Below are 26,982 nucleotides of genomic sequence, written 5' to 3' on the forward strand. Positions count from 1 at the left end.
CTGGACTTTTAGAGATTTAGACGTGAAAGTGACTAAATCTTGTCAGGGATTTGGAAAACTTTGCGAGAATGTCAAAAGTTTCACCGGGATTTCCAAAATGTTGACAAAAACTCTAAACATGTCAACATTGATATTAGAATTCTGAACCGGAGTTTTAGAGATTTTGACGTGAAAGTGACAAAATCTTGTCGGGGATTTGGAAAACTTTGCGAGAATGTCAAAAGTTTCACCGGGATTTCCAAAATGTTGAAAAAAACTCTAAACATGTCAACACTGATTTTAGGATTCTCCACTGGACTTTTAGAGATTTTGACGTGAAAGTGTCAAAATCACGTCGGGGATTTGGAAAACTTTGTGAGAATGTCAAAAGTTTCACCGGGATTTCCAAAATGTTGACAAAAACTCTAAACATGTCAACATTGATTTTAGGATTCTCCACTGAACTTTTAGAGATTTTGACGTGAAAGGGTCAAAATCTTGTCGGGGAATTGGAAAACTTTGTGAGAATGTCAAAAGTTTCACCGGGATTTCCAAAATGTGACAAAAACTCTAAACTTGTCAACATTGATTTTAGGATTCTCAACCGGAGTTTGGGAGATTTTGACTTGAAAGCGTCAAAATCATGATGGGGATTTGGAAAACTTTGCGAGAATGTCAAAAGTTTCACGGGGATTTCCAAAATGTTGAAAAAAACTCTAAACATGTCAACATTGATTTTAGGATTCTCCACTGGACTTTTAGAGATTTTGACGTGAAAAGGTCAAAATCTTGTCGGGGATTTGGAAAACTTTGCGAGAATGTCAAAAGTTTCACCGGGATTTCCAAAATGTTGAAATAAACACTAAACATGTCAACATTGGTTTTAGCATTCTCGACTGGACTTTTAGAGATTTTGACGTGAAAGTGTCAAAGTCTTATCGGGGATTTGGAAAACTTTGTGAGAATGTCAAAAGTTTCACCGGATTTCTAAAATGTTGATAAAAACTCTAAACATGTCAACATTGATTTTAGGATTCTCAACCGGAGTTTGGGAGATTTTGACGTGAAAGGCTCAAAATCTTGATGGGGAATTGGAAAACTTTGCGAGAATGTCAAAAGTTTCACCGGGATTTCCAAAATGTTGACAAAAACTCTAAACATGTCAACATTGGTTTTAGGATTCACAACTGGAGTTATAGAGATTTTGACGTGAAAGGGTCAAAATCTTGACGGGGATTTGGAAAACTTTGCGAGAATGTCAAAAGTTTCACCGGGATTTCCAAAATGTTGACAAAAACTCTAAACATGTCAACAATGATTTTAGGGTTCTCCACTGGACTTTTAGAGATTTTGACGTGAAAGTGACAAAATCTTGTCGGGGATTTGGAAAACTTTGCGAGAATGTCAAAAGTTTCACCGGGATTTCCAAAATGTTGAAAAAAACTCTAAACATGTCAACATTGATTTTAGGATTCTCCACTGGACTTTTAGAGATTTTGACGTGAAAAGGTCAAAATCTTGTCGGGGATTTGGAAAACTTTGCGAGAATGTCAAAAGTTTCACCGGGATTTCCAAAATGTTGACAAAAACTCTAAACATGTCAACATTGATATTAGAATTCTGAACCGGAGTTTTAGAGATTTTGACGTGAAAGTGACAAAATCACGTCGGGGATTTGGAAAACTTTGCGAGAATGTCAAAAGTTTCACCGGGATTTCCAAAATGTTGACAAAAACTCTAAACATGTCAACATTGATATTAGAATTCTGAACCGGAGTTATAGAGATTTTGAAGTGAAAGTGACAAAATCACGTCGGGGATTGGGAGAACTTTGCGAGAATGTCAAAAGTTTCACCGGGATTTCCAAAATGTTGAAAAAAACTCTAAACATGTCAACATTGGTTTTAGGATTCACAACTGGAGTTAGAGAGATTTTGACGGGAAAGTGTCAAAATCACGTCGGGGATAGGAAGAACTTTGCGAGAATGTCAAAAGTTTCACCGGGATTTCCAAAATGTTGACAAAAACTCTAAACATGTCAACATTGATATTAGAATTCTGAACCGGAGTTTTAGAAATTTTGACGTGAAAGTGACAAAATCTTGTCGGGGATTTGGAAAACTTTGCGAGAATGTCAAAAGTTTCACCGGGATTTCCAAAATGTTGACAAAAACTCTAAACATGTCAACAACAATTTTAGGATTCTCCACTGGACTTTTAGAGATTTTGACGTGAAAGTGACAAAATCTTGTCGGGGATTTGGAGAACTTTGCGAGAATGTCAAAAGTTTCACCGGGATTTACTAAATGTTGAAAAAAACTCTAAACATGTCAACATTGGTTTTTGGATTCACAACTGGAGTTATAGAGACTTTGACGGGAAAGTGTCAAAATGACGTCGGGGATAGGAAGAACTTTGCGAGAATGTCAAAAGGTTCACCGGGATTTCCAAAATGTTGACAAAAACTCTAAACATGTCAACATTGATTTTAGGATTCTCAATCGGAGATTGGGAGATTTTGACGTGAAAGGGGCAAAACCTTGTCGGGGATTTGGAAAACTTTGTGAGAATGTCAAAAGTTTCACCGGGATTTCCAAAATGTTGACAAAAACTCTAAACATGTCAACAACAATTTTAGGATTCTCCACTGGACTTTTGGAGATTTTGACGTGAAAGGGTCAAAATCTTGTCGGGGATTTGGAAAACTTTGCGAGAATGTCACAAGTTTCACCGGGATTTCCAAAATGTTGAAAAAAACTCTAAGGATGTCAACATTGATATTAGGATTCTAAACCGGAGTTATAGAGATTTTGATGTGAAAGGGTCAAAATCTTGATGGGGATTTGGAAAACTTTGCGAGAATGTCAAAAGTTTCACCGGGATTTCCAAAATGTTGACAAAAACTCTAAACATGTCAACATTGGTTTTAGGATTCACAACTGGAGTTATAGAGGTTTTGACGTGAAACGGTCAAAATCTTGTCGGGGATTTGGAAAACTTTGCGAGAATGTCAAAAGTTTCACCGGGATTTCCAAAATGTTGACAAAAACTCTAAACATGTCAACAATGATTTTAGGATTCTCCACTTGACTTTTAGAGATTTTGACGTGAAAGTGACAAAATCTTGTCGGGGATTTGGAAAACTTTGCGAGAATGTCAAAAGTTTCACCGGGATTTCCAAAATGTTGAAAAAAACTCTAAACATGTCAACATTGATTTTAGGACTCTCCACTGGACTTTTAGAGATTTTGACGTGAAAAGGTCAAAATCTTGTCTGGGATTTGGAAAACTTTGCGAGAATGTCAAAAGTTTCACCGGGATTTCCAAAATGTTGACAAAAACTCTAAACATGTCAACATTGATATTAGAATTCTGAACCGGAGTTTTAGAGATTTTGACGTGAAAGTGACAAAATCTTGTCGGGGATTTGGAAAACTTTGCGAGAATGTCAAAAGTTTCACCGGGATTTCCAAAATGTTGAAAAAAACTCTAAACATGTCAACATTGGTTTTAGGATTCACAACTAGAGTTTTAGAGATTTTGACGTGAAAGTGACAAAATCACGTCGGGGATTGGGAGAACTTTGCGAGAATGTCAAAAGTTTCACCGGGATTTACTAAATGTTGAAAAAAACTCTAAACATGTCAACATTGGTTTTAGGATTCACAACTGGAGTTATAGAGATTTTGACGGGAAAGTGTCAAAATCACGTCGGGGATAGGAAGAACTTTGCGAGAATGTCAAAAGTTTCACCGGGATTTCCAAAATGTTGACAAAAACTCTAAACATGTCAACATTGATATTAGAATTCTGAACCGGAGTTTTAGAAATTTTGACGTGAAAGTGACAAAATCTTGTCGGGGATTTGGAAAACTTTGCGAGAATGTCAAAAGTTTCACCGGGATTTCCAAAATGTTGAAAAAAACTCTAAACATGTCAACATTGGTTTTAGGATTCACAACTGGAGTTATAGAGGTTTTGACGTGAAAGTGACAAAATCTTGTCGGGGATTTGGAAAACTTTGCGAGAATGTCAAAAGTTTCACCGGGATTTCCAAAATGTTGACAAAAACTCTAAACATGTCAACAACAATTTTAGGATTCTCCACTGGACTTTTAGAGATTTAGACGTGAAAGTGACTAAATCTTGTCAGGGATTTGGAAAACTTTGCGAGAATGTCAAAAGTTTCACCGGGATTTCCAAAATGTTGACAAAAACTCTAAACATGTCAACATTGATATTAGAATTCTGAACCGGAGTTTTAGAGATTTTGACGTGAAAGTGACAAAATCTTGTCGGGGATTTGGAAAACTTTGCGAGAATGTCAAAAGTTTCACCGGGATTTCCAAAATGTTGAAAAAAACTCTAAACATGTCAACACTGATTTTAGGATTCTCCACTGGACTTTTAGAGATTTTGACGTGAAAGTGTCAAAATCTTGTCGGGGATTTGGAAAACTTTGTGAGAATGTCAAAAGTTTCACCGGGATTTCCAAAATGTTGACAAAAACTCTAAACATGTCAACATTGATTTTAGGATTCTCCACTGGACTTTTAGAGATTTTGACGTGAAAGGGTCAAAATCTTGTCGGGGATTTGGAAAACTTTGTGAGAATGTCAAAAGTTTCACCGGGATTTCCAAAATGTGACAAAAACTCTAAACATGTCAACATTGATTTTAGGATTCTCAACCGGAGTTTGGGAGATTTTGACTTGAAAGGGTCAAAATCTTGATGGGGATTTGGAAAACTTTGCGAGAATGTCAAAAGTTTCACCGGGATTTCCAAAATGTTGAAACAAACTCTAAGGATGTCAACATTGATATTAGGATTCTAAACCGGAGTTATAGAGATTTTGATGTGAAAGGGTCAAAATCTTGATGGGGATTTGGAAATCTTTGCGAGAATGTCAAAAGTTTCACCGGGATTTCCAAAATGTTGAAACAAACTCTAAGGATGTCAACATTGATATTAGGATTCTAAACCGGAGTTATAGAGATTTTGATGTGAAAGGGTCAAAATCTTGATGGGGATTTGGAAATCTTTGCGAGAATGTCAAAAGTTTCACCGGGATTTCCAAAATGTTGACAAAAACTCTAAACATGTCAACATTGGTTTTAGGATTCACAACTGGAGTTATAGAGGTTTTGACGTGAAACGGTCAAAATCTTGTCGGGGATTTAGAAAACTTTGCGAGAATGTCAAAAGTTTCACCGGGATTTCCAAAATGTTGACAAAAACTCTAAACATGTCAACAATGATTTTAGGATTCTCCACTTGACTTTTAGAGATTTTGACGTGAAAGTGACAAAATCTTGTCGGGGATTTGGAAAACTTTGCGAGAATGTCAAAAGTTTCACCGGGATTTCCAAAATGTTGAAAAAAACTCTAAACATGTCAACCTTCATTTTAGGATTCACAACTGGAGTTTTAGAGATTTTGACGTGAAAGTGACAAAATCACGTCGGGGATTGGGAGAACTTTGCGAGAATGTCAAAAGTTTCACCGGGATTTACTAAATGTTGAAAAAAACTCTAAACATGTCAACATTGGTTTTAGGATTCACAACTGGAGTTATAGAGATTTTGACGGGAAAGTGCCAAAATCACGTCGGGGATTTGGAAAACTTTGTGAGAATGTCAAAAGTTTCACCGGGATTTCCAAAATGTGACAAAAACTCTAAACTTGTCAACATTGATTTTAGGATTCTCAACCGGAGTTTGGGAGATTTTGACTTGAAAGCGTCAAAATCATGATGGGGATTTGGAAAACTTTGCGAGAATGTCAAAAGTTTCACGGGGATTTCCAAAATGTTGAAAAAAACTCTAAACATGTCAACATTGATTTTAGGATTCTCCACTGGACTTTTAGAGATTTTGACGTGAAAAGGTCAAAATCTTGTCGGGGATTTGGAAAACTTTGCGAGAATGTCAAAAGTTTCACCGGGATTTCCAAAATGTTGAAATAAACACTAAACATGTCAACATTGGTTTTAGCATTCTCCACTGGACTTTTAGAGATTTTGACGTGAAAGTGTCAAAATCTTATCGGGGATTTAGAAAACTTTGTGAGAATGTCAAAAGTTTCACCGGATTTCTAAAATGTTGATAAAAACTCTAAACATGTCAACATTGATTTTAGGATTCTCAACCGGAGTTTGGGAGATTTTGACGTGAAAGGCTCAAAATCTTGATGGGGAATTGGAAAACTTTGCGAGAATGTCAAAAGTTTCACCGGGATTTCCAAAATGTTGAAAAAACTCTAAACATGTCAACACTGATTTTAGGATTCTCCACTGGACTTTTAGAGATTTTGACGTGAAAGTGACAAAATCTTGTCGGGGATTTGGAAAACTTTGCGAGAATGTCAAAAGTTTCACCGGGATTTCCAAAATGTTGACAAAAACTCTAAACATGTCAACATTGGTTTTAGGATTCACAACTGGAGTTATAGAGATTTTGACGTGAAAGGGTCAAAATCTTGACGGGGATTTGGAAAACTTTGCGAGAATGTCAAAAGTTTCACCGGGATTTCCAAAATGTTGACAAAAACTCTAAACATGTCAACAATGATTTTAGGGTTCTCCACTGGACTTTTAGAGATTTTGACGTGAAAGTGACAAAATCTTGTCGGGGATTTGGAAAACTTTGCGAGAATGTCAAAAGTTTCACCGGGATTTCCAAAATGTTGAAAAAAACTCTAAACATGTCAACATTGATTTTAGGATTCTCCACTGGACTTTTAGAGATTTTGACGTGAAAAGGTCAAAATCTTGTCGGGGATTTGGAAAACTTTGCGAGAATGTCAAAAGTTTCACCGGGATTTCCAAAATGTGACAAAAACTCTAAACATGTCAACATTGATATTAGAATTCTGAACCGGAGTTTTAGAGATTTTGACGTGAAAGTGACAAAATCTTGTCGGGGATTTGGAAAACTTTGCGAGAATGTCAAAAGTTTCACCGGGATTTCCAAAATGTTGACAAAAACTCTAAACATGTCAACATTGATTTTAGGATTCTCCACTGGACTTTTAGAGATTTTGACGTGAAAGGGTCAAAATCTTGTCGGGGATTTGGAAAACTTTTTGAGAATGTCAAAAGTTTCACCGGGATTTCCAAAATGTGACAAAAACTCTAAACATGTCAACATTGATTTTAGGATTCTCAACCGGAGTTTGGGAGATTTTGACTTGAAAGGGTCAAAATCTTGATGGGGATTTGGAAAACTTTGCGAGAATGTCAAAAGTTTCACCGGGATTTCCAAAATGTTGACAAAAACTCTAAACATGTCAACATTGGTTTTAGGATTCTCCACTGGACTTTTGGAGATTTTGACGTGAAAGGGTCAAAATCTTGTCGGGGATTTGGAAAACTTTGCGAGAATGTCACAAGTTTCACCGGGATTTCCAAAATGTTGAAACAAACTCTAAGGATGTCAACATTGATATTAGGATTCTAAACCGGAGTTATAGAGATTTTGATGTGAAAGGGTCAAAATCTTGATGGGGATTTGGAAATCTTTGCGAGAATGTCAAAAGTTTCACCGGGATTTACAAAATGTTGACAAAAACTCTAAACATGTCAACATTGGTTTTAGGATTCACAACTGGAGTTATAGAGGTTTTGACGTGAAACGGTCAAAATCTTGTCGGGGATTTAGAAAACTTTGCGAGAATGTCAAAAGTTTCACCGGGATTTCCAAAATGTTGACAAAAACTCTAAACATGTCAACATTGATATTAGAATTCTGAACCGGAGTTTTAGAGATTTTGACGTGAAAGTGACAAAATCTTGTCGGGGATTTGGAAAACTTTGCGAGAATGTCAAAAGTTTCACCGGGATTTCCAAAATGTTGAAAAAAACTCTAAACATGTCAACCTTCATTTTAGGATTCACAACTGGAGTTTTAGAGATTTTGACGTGAAAGTGACAAAATCACGTCGGGGATTGGGAGAACTTTGCGAGAATGTCAAAAGTTTCACCGGGATTTACTAAATGTTGAAAAAAACTCTAAACATGTCAACATTGGTTTTAGGATTCACAACTGGAGTTATAGAGATTTTGACGGGAAAGTGCCAAAATCACGTCGGGGATAGGAAGAACTTTGCGAGAATGTCAAAAGTTTCACCGGGATTTCCAAAATGTTGACAAAAACTCTAAACATGTCAACATTGATTTTAGGATTCTCCACTGGACTTTTAGAGATTTAGACGTGAAAGTGACTAAATCTTGTCAGGGATTTGGAAAACTTTGCGAGAATGTCAAAAGTTTCACCGGGATTTCCAAAATGTTGACAAAAACTCTAAACATGTCAACATTGATATTAGAATTCTGAACCGGAGTTTTAGAGATTTTGACGTGAAAGTGACAAAATCTTGTCGGGGATTTGGAAAACTTTGCGAGAATGTCAAAAGTTTCACCGGGATTTCCAAAATGTTGAAAAAAACTCTAAACATGTCAACACTGATTTTAGGATTCTCCACTGGACTTTTAGAGATTTTGACGTGAAAGTGTCAAAATCACGTCGGGGATTTGGAAAACTTTGTGAGAATGTCAAAAGTTTCACCGGGATTTCCAAAATGTTGACAAAAACTCTAAACATGTCAACATTGATTTTAGGATTCTCCACTGAACTTTTAGAGATTTTGACGTGAAAGGGTCAAAATCTTGTCGGGGAATTGGAAAACTTTGTGAGAATGTCAAAAGTTTCACCGGGATTTCCAAAATGTGACAAAAACTCTAAACTTGTCAACATTGATTTTAGGATTCTCAACCGGAGTTTGGGAGATTTTGACTTGAAAGCGTCAAAATCATGATGGGGATTTGGAAAACTTTGCGAGAATGTCAAAAGTTTCACGGGGATTTCCAAAATGTTGAAAAAAACTCTAAACATGTCAACATTGATTTTAGGATTCTCCACTGGACTTTTAGAGATTTTGACGTGAAAAGGTCAAAATCTTGTCGGGGATTTGGAAAACTTTGCGAGAATGTCAAAAGTTTCACCGGGATTTCCAAAATGTTGAAATAAACACTAAACATGTCAACATTGGTTTTAGCATTCTCGACTGGACTTTTAGAGATTTTGACGTGAAAGTGTCAAAGTCTTATCGGGGATTTGGAAAACTTTGTGAGAATGTCAAAAGTTTCACCGGATTTCTAAAATGTTGATAAAAACTCTAAACATGTCAACATTGATTTTAGGATTCTCAACTGGAGTTAGAGAGATTTTGACGGGAAAGTGTCAAAATCACGTCGGGGATAGGAAGAACTTTGCGAGAATGTCAAAAGTTTCACCGGGATTTCCAAAATGTTGACAAAAACTCTAAACATGTCAACATTGGTTTTAGGATTCACAACTGGAGTTAGAGAGATTTTGACGGGAAAGTGTCAAAATCACGTCGGGGATAGGAAGAACTTTGCGAGAATGTCAAAAGTTTCACCGGGATTTCCAAAATGTTGACAAAAACTCTAAACATGTCAACATTGATATTAGAATTCTGAACCGGAGTTTTAGAAATTTTGACGTGAAAGTGACAAAATCTTGTCGGGGATTTGGAAAACTTTGCGAGAATGTCAAAAGTTTCACCGGGATTTCCAAAATGTTGACAAAAACTCTAAACATGTCAACAACAATTTTAGGATTCTCCACTGGACTTTTAGAGATTTTGACGTGAAAGTGACAAAATCTTGTCGGGGATTTGGAGAACTTTGCGAGAATGTCAAAAGTTTCACCGGGATTTACTAAATGTTGAAAAAAACTCTAAACATGTCAACATTGGTTTTTGGATTCACAACTGGAGTTATAGAGACTTTGACGGGAAAGTGTCAAAATGACGTCGGGGATAGGAAGAACTTTGCGAGAATGTCAAAAGGTTCACCGGGATTTCCAAAATGTTGACAAAAACTCTAAACATGTCAACATTGATTTTAGGATTCTCAATCGGAGATTGGGAGATTTTGACGTGAAAGGGGCAAAACCTTGTCGGGGATTTGGAAAACTTTGTGAGAATGTCAAAAGTTTCACCGGGATTTCCAAAATGTTGACAAAAACTCTAAACATGTCAACAACAATTTTAGGATTCTCCACTGGACTTTTGGAGATTTTGACGTGAAAGGGTCAAAATCTTGTCGGGGATTTGGAAAACTTTGCGAGAATGTCACAAGTTTCACCGGGATTTCCAAAATGTTGAAAAAAACTCTAAGGATGTCAACATTGATATTAGGATTCTAAACCGGAGTTATAGAGATTTTGATGTGAAAGGGTCAAAATCTTGATGGGGATTTGGAAAACTTTGCGAGAATGTCAAAAGTTTCACCGGGATTTCCAAAATGTTGACAAAAACTCTAAACATGTCAACATTGGTTTTAGGATTCACAACTGGAGTTATAGAGGTTTTGACGTGAAACGGTCAAAATCTTGTCGGGGATTTGGAAAACTTTGCGAGAATGTCAAAAGTTTCACCGGGATTTCCAAAATGTTGACAAAAACTCTAAACATGTCAACAATGATTTTAGGATTCTCCACTTGACTTTTAGAGATTTTGACGTGAAAGTGACAAAATCTTGTCGGGGATTTGGAAAACTTTGCGAGAATGTCAAAAGTTTCACCGGGATTTCCAAAATGTTGAAAAAAACTCTAAACATGTCAACATTGATTTTAGGACTCTCCACTGGACTTTTAGAGATTTTGACGTGAAAAGGTCAAAATCTTGTCTGGGATTTGGAAAACTTTGCGAGAATGTCAAAAGTTTCACCGGGATTTCCAAAATGTTGACAAAAACTCTAAACATGTCAACATTGATATTAGAATTCTGAACCGGAGTTTTAGAGATTTTGACGTGAAAGTGACAAAATCTTGTCGGGGATTTGGAAAACTTTGCGAGAATGTCAAAAGTTTCACCGGGATTTCCAAAATGTTGAAAAAAACTCTAAACATGTCAACATTGGTTTTAGGATTCACAACTAGAGTTTTAGAGATTTTGACGTGAAAGTGACAAAATCACGTCGGGGATTGGGAGAACTTTGCGAGAATGTCAAAAGTTTCACCGGGATTTACTAAATGTTGAAAAAAACTCTAAACATGTCAACATTGGTTTTAGGATTCACAACTGGAGTTATAGAGATTTTGACGGGAAAGTGTCAAAATCACGTCGGGGATAGGAAGAACTTTGCGAGAATGTCAAAAGTTTCACCGGGATTTCCAAAATGTTGACAAAAACTCTAAACATGTCAACATTGATATTAGAATTCTGAACCGGAGTTTTAGAAATTTTGACGTGAAAGTGACAAAATCTTGTCGGGGATTTGGAAAACTTTGCGAGAATGTCAAAAGTTTCACCGGGATTTCCAAAATGTTGAAAAAAACTCTAAACATGTCAACATTGGTTTTAGGATTCACAACTGGAGTTATAGAGGTTTTGACGTGAAAGTGACAAAATCTTGTCGGGGATTTGGAAAACTTTGCGAGAATGTCAAAAGTTTCACCGGGATTTCCAAAATGTTGACAAAAACTCTAAACATGTCAACAACAATTTTAGGATTCTCCACTGGACTTTTAGAGATTTAGACGTGAAAGTGACTAAATCTTGTCAGGGATTTGGAAAACTTTGCGAGAATGTCAAAAGTTTCACCGGGATTTCCAAAATGTTGACAAAAACTCTAAACATGTCAACATTGATATTAGAATTCTGAACCGGAGTTTTAGAGATTTTGACGTGAAAGTGACAAAATCTTGTCGGGGATTTGGAAAACTTTGCGAGAATGTCAAAAGTTTCACCGGGATTTCCAAAATGTTGAAAAAAACTCTAAACATGTCAACACTGATTTTAGGATTCTCCACTGGACTTTTAGAGATTTTGACGTGAAAGTGTCAAAATCTTGTCGGGGATTTGGAAAACTTTGTGAGAATGTCAAAAGTTTCACCGGGATTTCCAAAATGTTGACAAAAACTCTAAACATGTCAACATTGATTTTAGGATTCTCCACTGGACTTTTAGAGATTTTGACGTGAAAGGGTCAAAATCTTGTCGGGGATTTGGAAAACTTTGTGAGAATGTCAAAAGTTTCACCGGGATTTCCAAAATGTGACAAAAACTCTAAACATGTCAACATTGATTTTAGGATTCTCAACCGGAGTTTAAGAGATTTTGACTTGAAAGGGTCAAAATCTTGATGGGGATTTGGAAAACTTTGCGAGAATGTCAAAAGTTTCACCGGGATTTCCAAAATGTTGAAACAAACTCTAAGGATGTCAACATTGATATTAGGATTCTAAACCGGAGTTATAGAGATTTTGATGTGAAAGGGTCAAAATCTTGATGGGGATTTGGAAATCTTTGCGAGAATGTCAAAAGTTTCACCGGGATTTCCAAAATGTTGAAACAAACTCTAAGGATGTCAACATTGATATTAGGATTCTAAACCGGAGTTATAGAGATTTTGATGTGAAAGGGTCAAAATCTTGATGGGGATTTGGAAATCTTTGCGAGAATGTCAAAAGTTTCACCGGGATTTCCAAAATGTTGACAAAAACTCTAAACATGTCAACATTGGTTTTAGGATTCACAACTGGAGTTATAGAGGTTTTGACGTGAAACGGTCAAAATCTTGTCGGGGATTTAGAAAACTTTGCGAGAATGTCAAAAGTTTCACCGGGATTTCCAAAATGTTGACAAAAACTCTAAACATGTCAACATTGATATTAGAATTCTGAACCGGAGTTTTAGAGATTTTGACGTGAAAGTGACAAAATCTTGTCGGGGATTTGGAAAACTTTGCGAGAATGTCAAAAGTTTCACCGGGATTTCCAAAATGTTGAAAAAAACTCTAAACATGTCAACCTTCATTTTAGGATTCACAACTGGAGTTTTAGAGATTTTGACGTGAAAGTGACAAAATCACGTCGGGGATTGGGAGAACTTTGCGAGAATGTCAAAAGTTTCACCGGGATTTACTAAATGTTGAAAAAAACTCTAAACATGTCAACATTGGTTTTAGGATTCACAACTGGAGTTATAGAGATTTTGACGGGAAAGTGCCAAAATCACGTCGGGGATTTGGAAAACTTTGTGAGAATGTCAAAAGTTTCACCGGGATTTCCAAAATGTGACAAAAACTCTAAACTTGTCAACATTGATTTTAGGATTCTCAACCGGAGTTTGGGAGATTTTGACTTGAAAGCGTCAAAATCATGATGGGGATTTGGAAAACTTTGCGAGAATGTCAAAAGTTTCACGGGGATTTCCAAAATGTTGAAAAAAACTCTAAACATGTCAACATTGATTTTAGGATTCTCCACTGGACTTTTAGAGATTTTGACGTGAAAAGGTCAAAATCTTGTCGGGGATTTGGAAAACTTTGCGAGAATGTCAAAAGTTTCACCGGGATTTCCAAAATGTTGAAATAAACACTAAACATGTCAACATTGGTTTTAGCATTCTCCACTGGACTTTTAGAGATTTTGACGTGAAAGTGTCAAAATCTTATCGGGGATTTAGAAAACTTTGTGAGAATGTCAAAAGTTTCACCGGATTTCTAAAATGTTGATAAAAACTCTAAACATGTCAACATTGATTTTAGGATTCTCAACCGGAGTTTGGGAGATTTTGACGTGAAAGGCTCAAAATCTTGATGGGGAATTGGAAAACTTTGCGAGAATGTCAAAAGTTTCACCGGGATTTCCAAAATGTTGAAAAAACTCTAAACATGTCAACACTGATTTTAGGATTCTCCACTGGACTTTTAGAGATTTTGACGTGAAAGTGACAAAATCTTGTCGGGGATTTGGAAAACTTTGCGAGAATGTCAAAAGTTTCACCGGGATTTCCAAAATGTTGACAAAAACTCTAAACATGTCAACATTGGTTTTAGGATTCACAACTGGAGTTATAGAGATTTTGACGTGAAAGGGTCAAAATCTTGACGGGGATTTGGAAAACTTTGCGAGAATGTCAAAAGTTTCACCGGGATTTCCAAAATGTTGACAAAAACTCTAAACATGTCAACAATGATTTTAGGGTTCTCCACTGGACTTTTAGAGATTTTGACGTGAAAGTGACAAAATCTTGTCGGGGATTTGGAAAACTTTGCGAGAATGTCAAAAGTTTCACCGGGATTTCCAAAATGTTGAAAAAAACTCTAAACATGTCAACATTGATTTTAGGATTCTCCACTGGACTTTTAGAGATTTTGACGTGAAAAGGTCAAAATCTTGTCGGGGATTTGGAAAACTTTGCGAGAATGTCAAAAGTTTCACCGGGATTTCCAAAATGTGACAAAAACTCTAAACATGTCAACATTGATATTAGAATTCTGAACCGGAGTTTTAGAGATTTTGACGTGAAAGTGACAAAATCTTGTCGGGGATTTGGAAAACTTTGCGAGAATGTCAAAAGTTTCACCGGGATTTCCAAAATGTTGACAAAAACTCTAAACATGTCAACATTGATTTTAGGATTCTCCACTGGACTTTTAGAGATTTTGACGTGAAAGGGTCAAAATCTTGTCGGGGATTTGGAAAACTTTTTGAGAATGTCAAAAGTTTCACCGGGATTTCCAAAATGTGACAAAAACTCTAAACATGTCAACATTGATTTTAGGATTCTCAACCGGAGTTTGGGAGATTTTGACTTGAAAGGGTCAAAATCTTGATGGGGATTTGGAAAACTTTGCGAGAATGTCAAAAGTTTCACCGGGATTTCCAAAATGTTGACAAAAACTCTAAACATGTCAACATTGGTTTTAGGATTCTCCACTGGACTTTTGGAGATTTTGACGTGAAAGGGTCAAAATCTTGTCGGGGATTTGGAAAACTTTGCGAGAATGTCACAAGTTTCACCGGGATTTCCAAAATGTTGAAACAAACTCTAAGGATGTCAACATTGATATTAGGATTCTAAACCGGAGTTATAGAGATTTTGATGTGAAAGGGTCAAAATCTTGATGGGGATTTGGAAATCTTTGCGAGAATGTCAAAAGTTTCACCGGGATTTACAAAATGTTGACAAAAACTCTAAACATGTCAACATTGGTTTTAGGATTCACAACTGGAGTTATAGAGGTTTTGACGTGAAACGGTCAAAATCTTGTCGGGGATTTAGAAAACTTTGCGAGAATGTCAAAAGTTTCACCGGGATTTCCAAAATGTTGACAAAAACTCTAAACATGTAAACATTGATATTAGAATTCTGAACCGGAGTTTTAGAGATTTTGACGTGAAAGTGACAAAATCTTGTCGGGGATTTGGAAAACTTTGCGAGAATGTCAAAAGTTTCACCGGGATTTCCAAAATGTTGAAAAAAACTCTAAACATGTCAACCTTCATTTTAGGATTCACAACTGGAGTTTTAGAGATTTTGACGTGAAAGTGACAAAATCACGTCGGGGATTGGGAGAACTTTGCGAGAATGTCAAAAGTTTCACCGGGATTTACTAAATGTTGAAAAAAACTCTAAACATGTCAACATTGGTTTTAGGATTCACAACTGGAGTTATAGAGATTTTGACGGGAAAGTGCCAAAATCACGTCGGGGATAGGAAGAACTTTGCGAGAATGTCAAAAGTTTCACCGGGATTTCCAAAATGTTGACAAAAACTCTAAACATGTCAACATTGATTTTAGGATTCTCCACTGGACTTTTAGAGATTTAGACGTGAAAGTGACTAAATCTTGTCAGGGATTTGGAAAACTTTGCGAGAATGTCAAAAGTTTCACCGGGATTTCCAAAATGTTGACAAAAACTCTAAACATGTCAACATTGATATTAGAATTCTGAACCGGAGTTTTAGAGATTTTGACGTGAAAGTGACAAAATCTTGTCGGGGATTTGGAAAACTTTGCGAGAATGTCAAAAGTTTCACCGGGATTTCCAAAATGTTGAAAAAAACTCTAAACATGTCAACACTGATTTTAGGATTCTCCACTGGACTTTTAGAGATTTTGACGTGAAAGTGTCAAAATCACGTCGGGGATTTGGAAAACTTTGTGAGAATGTCAAAAGTTTCACCGGGATTTCCAAAATGTTGACAAAAACTCTAAACATGTCAACATTGATTTTAGGATTCTCCACTGAACTTTTAGAGATTTTGACGTGAAAGGGTCAAAATCTTGTCGGGGAATTGGAAAACTTTGTGAGAATGTCAAAAGTTTCACCGGGATTTCCAAAATGTGACAAAAACTCTAAACTTGTCAACATTGATTTTAGGATTCTCAACCGGAGTTTGGGAGATTTTGACTTGAAAGCGTCAAAATCATGATGGGGATTTGGAAAACTTTGCGAGAATGTCAAAAGTTTCACGGGGATTTCCAAAATGTTGAAAAAAACTCTAAACATGTCAACATTGATTTTAGGATTCTCCACTGGACTTTTAGAGATTTTGACGTGAAAAGGTCAAAATCTTGTCGGGGATTTGGAAAACTTTGCGAGAATGTCAAAAGTTTCACCGGGATTTCCAAAATGTTGAAATAAACACTAAACATGTCAACATTGGTTTTAGCATTCTCGACTGGACTTTTAGAGATTTTGACGTGAAAGTGTCAAAGTCTTATCGGGGATTTGGAAAACTTTGTGAGAATGTCAAAAGTTTCACCGGATTTCTAAAATGTTGATAAAAACTCTAAACATGTCAACATTGATTTTAGGATTCTCAACCGGAGTTTGGGAGATTTTGACGTGAAAGGCTCAAAATCTTGATGGGGAATTGGAAAACTTTGCGAGAATGTCAAAAGTTTCACCGGGATTTCCAAAATGTTGACAAAAACTCTAAACATGTCAACATTGGTTTTAGGATTCACAACTGGAGTTATAGAGATTTTGACGTGAAAGGGTCAAAATCTTGACGGGGATTTGGAAAACTTTGCGAGAATGTCAAAAGTTTCACCGGGATTTCCAAAATGTTGACAAAAACTCTAAACATGTCAACAATGATTTTAGGGTTCTCCACTGGACTTTTAGAGATTTTGACGTGAAAGTGACAAAATCTTGTCGGGGATTTGGAAAACTTTGCGAGAATGTCAAAAGTTTCACCGGGATTTCCAAAATGTTGAAAAAAACTCTAAACATGTCAACATTGATTTTAGGATTCTCCACTGGACTTTTAGAGATTTTGACGTGAAAAGGTCAAAATCTTGTCGGGGATTTGGAAAACTTTGCGAGAATGTCAAAAGTTTCACCGGGATTTCCAAAATGTTGACAAAAACTCTAAACATGTCAACATTGATATTAGAATTCTGAACCGGAGTTTTAGAGATTTTGACGTGAAAGTGACAAAATCACGTCGGGGATTTGGAAAACTTTGCGAGAATGTCAAAAGTTTCACCGGGATTTCCAAAATGTTGACAAAAACTCTAAACATGTCAACATTGATATTAGAATTCTGAACCGGAGTTATAGAGATTTTGAAGTGAAAGTGACAAAATCACGTCGGGGATTGGGAGAACTTTGCGAGAATGTCAAAAGTTTCACCGGGATTTCCAAAATGTTGAAAAAAACTCTAAACATGTCAACATTGGTTTTAGGATTCACAACTGGAGTTAGAGAGATTTTGACGGGAAAGTGTCAAAATCACGTCGGGGATAGGAAGAACTTTGCGAGAATGTCAAAAGTTTCACCGGGATTTCCAAAATGTTGACAAAAACTCTAAACATGTCAACATTGATATTAGAATTCTGAACCGGAGTTTTAGAAATTTTGACGTGAAAGTGACAAAATCTTGTCGGGGATTTGGAAAACTTTGCGAGAATGTCAAAAGTTTCACCGGGATTTCCAAAATGTTGACAAAAACTCTAAACATGTCAACAACAATTTTAGGATTCTCCACTGGACTTTTAGAGATTTTGACGTGAAAGTGACAAAATCTTGTCGGGGATTTGGAGAACTTTGCGAGAATGTCAAAAGTTTCACCGGGATTTACTAAATGTTGAAAAAAACTCTAAACATGTCAACATTGGTTTTTGGATTCACAACTGGAGTTATAGAGACTTTGACGGGAAAGTGTCAAAATGACGTCGGGGATAGGAAGAACTTTGCGAGAATGTCAAAAGGTTCACCGGGATTTCCAAAATGTTGACAAAAACTCTAAACATGTCAACATTGATTTTAGGATTCTCAATCGGAGATTGGGAGATTTTGACGTGAAAGGGGCAAAACCTTGTCGGGGATTTGGAAAACTTTGTGAGAATGTCAAAAGTTTCACCGGGATTTCCAAAATGTTGACAAAAACTCTAAACATGTCAACAACAATTTTAGGATTCTCCACTGGACTTTTGGAGATTTTGACGTGAAAGGGTCAAAATCTTGTCGGGGATTTGGAAAACTTTGCGAGAATGTCACAAGTTTCACCGGGATTTCCAAAATGTTGAAAAAAACTCTAAGGATGTCAACATTGATATTAGGATTCTAAACCGGAGTTATAGAGATTTTGATGTGAAAGGGTCAAAATCTTGATGGGGATTTGGAAAACTTTGCGAGAATGTCAAAAGTTTCACCGGGATTTCCAAAATGTTGACAAAAACTCTAAACATGTCAACATTGGTTTTAGGATTCACAACTGGAGTTATAGAGGTTTTGACGTGAAACGGTCAAAATCTTGTCGGGGATTTGGAAAACTTTGCGAGAATGTCAAAAGTTTCACCGGGATTTCCAAAATGTTGACAAAAACTCTAAACATGTCAACAATGATTTTAGGATTCTCCACTTGACTTTTAGAGATTTTGACGTGAAAGTGACAAAATCTTGTCGGGGATTTGGAAAACTTTGCGAGAATGTCAAAAGTTTCACCGGGATTTCCAAAATGTTGAAAAAAACTCTAAACATGTCAACATTGATTTTAGGATTCTCCACTGGACTTTTAGAGATTTTGACGTGAAAAGGTCAAAATCTTGTCTGGGATTTGGAAAACTTTGCGAGAATGTCAAAAGTTTCACCGGGATTTCCAAAATGTTGACAAAAACTCTAAACATGTCAACATTGATATTAGAATTCTGAACCGGAGTTTTAGAGATTTTGACGTGAAAGTGACAAAATCTTGTCGGGGATTTGGAAAACTTTGCGAGAATGTCAAAAGTTTCACCGGGATTTCCAAAATGTTGAAAAAAACTCTAAACATGTCAACATTGGTTTTAGGATTCACAACTAGAGTTTTAGAGATTTTGACGTGAAAGTGACAAAATCACGTCGGGGATTGGGAGAACTTTGCGAGAATGTCAAAAGTTTCACCGGGATTTACTAAATGTTGAAAAAAACTCTAAACATGTCAACATTGGTTTTAGGATTCACAACTGGAGTTATAGAGATTTTGACGGGAAAGTGTCAAAATCACGTCGGGGATAGGAAGAACTTTGCGAGAATGTCAAAAGTTTCACCGGGATTTCCAAAATGTTGACAAAAACTCTAAACATGTCAACATTGATATTAGAATTCTGAACCGGAGTTTTAGAAATTTTGACGTGAAAGTGACAAAATCTTGTCGGGGATTTGGAAAACTTTGCGAGAATGTCAAAAGTTTCACCGGGATTTCCAAAATGTTGAAAAAAACTCTAAACATGTCAACATTGGTTTTAGGATTCACAACTGGAGTTATAGAGGTTTTGACGTGAAAGTGACAAAATCTTGTCGGGGATTTGGAAAACTTTGCGAGAATGTCAAAAGTTTCACCGGGATTTCCAAAATGTTGACAAAAACTCTAAACATGTCAACAACAATTTTAGGATTCTCCACTGGACTTTTAGAGATTTAGACGTGAAAGTGACTAAATCTTGTCAGGGATTTGGAAAACTTTGCGAGAATGTCAAAAGTTTCACCGGGATTTCCAAAATGTTGACAAAAACTCTAAACATGTCAACATTGATATTAGAATTCTGAACCGGAGTTTTAGAGATTTTGACGTGAAAGTGACAAAATCTTGTCGGGGATTTGGAAAACTTTGCGAGAATGTCAAAAGTTTCACCGGGATTTCCAAAATGTTGAAAAAAACTCTAAACATGTCAACACTGATTTTAGGATTCTCCACTGGACTTTTAGAGATTTTGACGTGAAAGTGTCAAAATCTTGTCGGGGATTTGGAAAACTTTGTGAGAATGTCAAAAGTTTCACCGGGATTTCCAAAATGTTGACAAAAACTCTAAACATGTCAACATTGATTTTAGGATTCTCCACTGGACTTTTAGAGATTTTGACGTGAAAGGGTCAAAATCTTGTCGGGGATTTGGAAAACTTTGTGAGAATGTCAAAAGTTTCACCGGGATTTCCAAAATGTGACAAAAACTCTAAACATGTCAACATTGATTTTAGGATTCTCAACCGGAGTTTGGGAGATTTTGACTTGAAAGGGTCAAAATCTTGATGGGGATTTGGAAAACTTTGCGAGAATGTCAAAAGTTTCACCGGGATTTCCAAAATGTTGAAACAAACTCTAAGGATGTCAACATTGATATTAGGATTCTAAACCGGAGTTATAGAGATTTTGATGTGAAAGGGTCAAAATCTTGATGGGGATTTGGAAATCTTTGCGAGAATGTCAAAAGTTTCACCGGGATTTCCAAAATGTTGAAACAAACTCTAAGGATGTCAACATTGATATTAGGATTCTAAACCGGAGTTATAGAGATTTTGATGTGAAAGGGTCAAAATCTTGATGGGGATTTGGAAATCTTTGCGAGAATGTCAAAAGTTTCACCGGGATTTCCAAAATGTTGACAAAAACTCTAAACATGTCAACATTGGTTTTAGGATTCACAACTGGAGTTATAGAGGTTTTGACGTGAAACGGTCAAAATCTTGTCGGGGATTTAGAAAACTTTGCGAGAATGTCAAAAGTTTCACCGGGATTTCCAAAATGTTGACAAAAACTCTAAACATGTCAACATTGATATTAGAATTCTGAACCGGAGTTTTAGAGATTTTGACGTGAAAGTGACAAAATCTTGTCGGGGATTTGGAAAACTTTGCGAGAATGTCAAAAGTTTCACCGGGATTTCCAAAATGTTGAAAAAAACTCTAAACATGTCAACCTTCATTTTAGGATTCACAACTGGAGTTTTAGAGATTTTGACGTGAAAGTGACAAAATCACGTCGGGGATTGGGAGAACTTTGCGAGAATGTCAAAAGTTTCACCGGGATTTACTAAATGTTGAAAAAAACTCTAAACATGTCAACATTGGTTTTAGGATTCAAAACTGGAGTTATAGAGATTTTGACGGGAAAGTGCCAAAATCACGTCGGGGATTTGGAAAACTTTGTGAGAATGTCAAAAGTTTCACCGGGATTTCCAAAATGTGACAAAAACTCTAAACTTGTCAACATTGATTTTAGAATTCTCAACCGGAGTTTGGGAGATTTTGACTTGAAAGCGTCAAAATCATGATGGGGATTTGGAAAACTTTGCGAGAATGTCAAAAGTTTCACGGGGATTTCCAAAATGTTGAAAAAAACTCTAAACATGTCAACATTGATTTTAGGATTCTCCACTGGACTTTTAGAGATTTTGACGTGAAAAGGTCAAAATCTTGTCGGGGATTTGGAAAACTTTGCGAGAATGTCAAAAGTTTCACCGGGATTTCCAAAATGTTGAAATAAACACTAAACATGTCAACATTGGTTTTAGCATTCTCCACTGGACTTTTAGAGATTTTGACGTGAAAGTGTCAAAATCTTATCGGGGATTTAGAAAACTTTGTGAGAATGTCAAAAGTTTCACCGGATTTCTAAAATGTTGATAAAAACTCTAAACATGTCAACATTGATTTTAGGATTCTCAACCGGAGTTTGGGAGATTTTGACGTGAAAGGCTCAAAATCTTGATGGGGAATTGGAAAACTTTGCGAGAATGTCAAAAGTTTCACCGGGATTTCCAAAATGTTGAAAAAACTCTAAACATGTCAACACTGATTTTAGGATTCTCCACTGGACTTTTAGAGATTTTGACGTGAAAGTGACAAAATCTTGTCGGGGATTTGGAAAACTTTGCGAGAATGTCAAAAGTTTCACCGGGATTTCCAAAATGTTGACAAAAACTCTAAACATGTCAACATTGGTTTTAGGATTCACAACTGGAGTTATAGAGATTTTGACGTGAAAGGGTCAAAATCTTGACGGGGATTTGGAAAACTTTGCGAGAATGTCAAAAGTTTCACCGGGATTTCCAAAATGTTGACAAAAACTCTAAACATGTCAACAATGATTTTAGGGTTCTCCACTGGACTTTTAGAGATTTTGACGTGAAAGTGACAAAATCTTGTCGGGGATTTGGAAAACTTTGCGAGAATGTCAAAAGTTTCACCGGGATTTCCAAAATGTTGAAAAAAACTCTAAACATGTCAACATTGATTTTAGGATTCTCCACTGGACTTTTAGAGATTTTGACGTGAAAAGGTCAAAATCTTGTCGGGGATTTGGAAAACTTTGCGAGAATGTCAAAAGTTTCACCGGGATTTCCAAAATGTGACAAAAACTCTAAACATGTCAACATTGATATTAGAATTCTGAACCGGAGTTTTAGAGATTTTGACGTGAAAGTGACAAAATCTTGTCGGGGATTTGGAAAACTTTGCGAGAATGTCAAAAGTTTCACCGGGATTTCCAAAATGTTGACAAAAACTCTAAACATGTCAACATTGATATTAGAATTCTGAACCGGAGTTATAGAGATTTTGAAGTGAAAGTGACAAAATCACGTCGGGGATTGGGAGAACTTTGCGAGAATGTCAAAAGTTTCACCGGGATTTCCAAAATGTTGAAAAAAACTCTAAACATGTCAACATTGGTTTTAGGATTCACAACTGGAGTTATAGAGATTTTGACGGGAAAGTGTCAAAATCACGTCGGGGATAGGAAGAACTTTGCGAGAATGTCAAAAGTTTCACCGGGATTTCCAAAATGTTGACAAAAACTCTAAACATGTCAACATTGATATTAGAATTCTGAACCGGAGTTTTAGAAATTTTGACGTGAAAGTGACAAAATCTTGTCGGGGATTTGGAAAACTTTGCGAGAATGTCAAAAGTTTCACCGGGATTTCCAAAATGTTGACAAAAACTCTAAACATGTCAACAACAATTTTAGGATTCTCCACTGGACTTTTAGAGATTTTGACGTGAAAGTGACAAAATCTTGTCGGGGATTTGGAAAACTTTGCGAGAATGTCAAAAGTTTCACCGGGATTTCCAAAATGTTGAAAAAAACACTAAACATGTCAACATTGGTTTTAGCATTCTCCACTGGACTTTTAGAGATTTTGACGTGAAAGGGTCAAAATCTTGTCGGGGATTTGGAAAACTTTGTGAGAATGTCAAAAGTTTCACCGGGATTTCCAAAATGTTGAAATAAACACTAAACATGTCAACATTGGTTTTAGCATTCTCCACTGGACTTTTAGAGATTTTGACGTGAAAGTGACAAAATCTTGTCGGGGATTTGGAAAACTTTGTGAGAATGTCAAAAGTTTCACCGGATTTCTAAAATGTTGATAAAAACTCTAAACATGTCAACATTGATTTTAGGATTCTCAACCAGAGTTTGGGAGATTTTGACGTGAAAGGCTCAAAATCTTGATGGGGAATTGGAAAACTTTGCGAGAATGTCAAAAGTTTCACCGGGATTTCCAAAATGTTGAAAAAAACTCTAAACATGTCAACATTGGTTTTAGGATTCACAACTGGAGTTTTAGAGATTTTGACGTGAAAGTGACAAAATCACGTCGGGGATTGGGAGAACTTTGCGAGAATGTCAAAAGTTTCACCGGGATTTACTAAATGTTGAAAAAAACTCTAAACATGTCAACATTGGTTTTAGGATTCACAACTGGAGTTATAGAGATTTTGACGGGAAAGTGTCAAAATCACGTCGGGGATAGGAAGAACTTTGCGAGAATGTCAAAAGTTTCACCGGGATTTCCAAAATGTTGACAAAAACTCTAAACATGTCAACATTGGTTTTAGGATTCACAACTGGAGTTATAGAGGTTTTGACGTGAAAGGGTCAAAATCTTGTCGGGGATTTGGAAAACTTTGCGAGAATGTCAAAATTTTCACCGGGATTTCCAAAATGTTGACAAAAACTCTAAACATGTCAACATTGATTTTAGGATTCTCCACTGGACTTTTAGAGATTTAGACGTGAAAGTGACTAAATCTTGTCAGGGATTTGGAAAACTTTGCGAGAATGTCAAAAGTTTCACCGGGATTTCCAAAATGTTGACAAAAACTCTAAACATGTCAACATTGATATTAGAATTCTGAACCGGAGTTTTAGAGATTTTGACGTGAAAGTGACAAAATCTTGTCGGGGATTTGGAAAACTTTGCGAGAATGTCAAAAGTTTCACCGGGATTTCCAAAATGTTGAAAAAAACTCTAAACATGTCAACACTGATTTTAGGATTCTCCACTGGACTTTTAGAGATTTTGACGTGAAAGTGACAAAATCTTGTCGGGGATTTGGAAAACTTTGCGAGAATGTCAAAAGTTTCACCGGGATTTCCAAAATGTTGACAAAAACTCTAAACATGTCAACATTGATATTAGAATTCTGAACCGGAGTTATAGAGATTTTGAAGTGAAAGTGACAAAATCACGTCGGGGATTGGGAGAACTTTGCGAGAATGTCAAAAGTTTCACCGGGATTTCCAAAATGTTGAAAAAAACTCTAAACATGTCAACATTGGTTTTAGGATTCACAACTGGAGTTATAGAGATTTTGACGGGAAAGTGTCAAAATCACGTCGGGAATAGGAAGAACTTTGCGAGAATGTCAAAAGTTTCACCGGGATTTCCAAAATGTTGACAAAAACTCTAAACATGTCAACATTGATTTTAGGATTCTCCACTGGACTTTTAGAGATTTTGACGTGAAAGTGACAAAATCTTGTCGGGGATTTGGAAAACTTTGCGAGAATGTCAAAAGTTTCACCGGGATTTCCAAAATGTTGACAAAAACTCTAAACATGTCAACAACAATTTTAGGATTCTCCACTGGACTTTTAGAGATTTTGACGTGAAAGTGACAAAATCTTGTCGGGGATTTGGAAAACTTTGCGAGAATGTCAAAAGTTTCACCGGGATTTCCAAAATGTTGAAAAAAACACTAAACATGTCAACATTGGTTTTAGCATTCTCCACTGGACTTTTAGAGATTTTGACGTGAAAGGGTCAAAATCTTGTCGGGGATTTGGAAAACTTTGTGAGAATGTCAAAAGTTTCACCGGGATTTCCAAAATGTTGAAATAAACACTAAACATGTCAACATTGGTTTTAGCATTCTCCACTGGACTTTTAGAGATTTTGACGTGAAAGGGTCAAAATCTTGTCGGGGATTTGGAAAACTTTGTGAGAATGTCAAAAGTTTCACCGGATTTCTAAAATGTTGATAAAAACTCTAAACATGTCAACATTGATTTTAGGATTCTCAACCAGAGTTTGGGAGATTTTGACGTGAAAGGCTCAAAATCTTGATGGGGAATTGGAAAACTTTGCGAGAATGTCAAAAGTTTCACCGGGATTTCCAAAATGTTGAAAAAAACTCTAAACATGTCAACATTGGTTTTAGGATTCACAACTGGAGTTTTAGAGATTTTGACGTGAAAGTGACAAAATCACGTCGGGGATTGGGAGAACTTTGCGAGAATGTCAAAAGTTTCACCGGGATTTACTAAATGTTGAAAAAAACTCTAAACATGTCAACATTGGTTTTAGGATTCACAACTGGAGTTATAGAGATTTTGACGGGAAAGTGTCAAAATCACGTCGGGGATAGGAAGAACTTTGCGAGAATGTCAAAAGTTTCACCGGGATTTCCAAAATGTTGACAAAAACTCTAAACATGTCAACATTGGTTTTAGGATTCACAACTGGAGTTATAGAGGTTTTGACGTGAAAGGGTCAAAATCTTGTCGGGGATTTGGAAAACTTTGCGAGAATGTCAAAATTTTCACCGGGATTTCCAAAATGTTGACAAAAACTCTAAACATGTCAACATTGATTTTAGGATTCTCCACTGGACTTTTAGAGATTTAGACGTGAAAGTGACTAAATCTTGTCAGGGATTTGGAAAACTTTGCGAGAATGTCAAAAGTTTCACCGGGATTTCCAAAATGTTGACAAAAACTCTAAACATGTCAACATTGATATTAGAATTCTGAACCGGAGTTTTAGAGATTTTGACGTGAAAGTGACAAAATCTTGTCGGGGATTTGGAAAACTTTGCGAGAATGTCAAAAGTTTCACCGGGATTTCCAAAATGTTGAAAAAAACTCTAAACATGTCAACACTGATTTTAGGATTCTCCACTGGACTTTTAGAGATTTTGACGTGAAAGTGTCAAAATCTTGTCGGGGATTTGGAAAACTTTGTGAGAATGTCAAAAGTTTCACCGGGATTTCCAAAATGTTGACAAAAACTCTAAACATGTCAACATTGATTTTAGGATTCTCCACTGGACTTTTAGAGATTTTGACGTGAAAGGGTCAAAATCTTGTCGGGGATTTGGAAAACTTTGTGAGAATGTCAAAAGTTTCACCGGGATTTCCAAAATTTGACAAAAACTCTAAACATGTCAACATTGATTTTAGGATTCTCAACCGGAGTTTGGGAGATTTTGACTTGAAAGGGTCAAAATCTTGATGGGGATTTGGAAAACTTTGCGAGAATGTCAAAAGTTTCACCGGGATTTCCAAAATGTTGACAAAAACTCTAAACATGTCAACACTGATTTTAGGATTCTCCACTGGACTTTTAGAGATTTAGACGTGAAAGTGACTAAATCTTGTCAGGGATTTGGAAAACTTTGCGAGAATGTCAAAAGTTTCACCGGGATTTCCAAAATGTTGAAAAAAACTCTAAACATGTCAACATTGATTTTAGGATTCTCCACTGGACTTTTAGAGATTTTGACGTGAAAAGGTCAAAATCTTGTCGGGGATTTGGAAAACTTTGCGAGAATGTCAAAAGTTTCACCGGGATTTCCAAAATGTTGAAACAAACTCTAAGGATGTCAACATTGATATTAGGATTCTA

This window comes from Streptopelia decaocto (assembly GCF_964273445.1).
Source record: "Streptopelia decaocto genome assembly, chromosome: 4".
NCBI lineage: Eukaryota > Metazoa > Chordata > Aves > Columbiformes > Columbidae > Streptopelia > Streptopelia decaocto.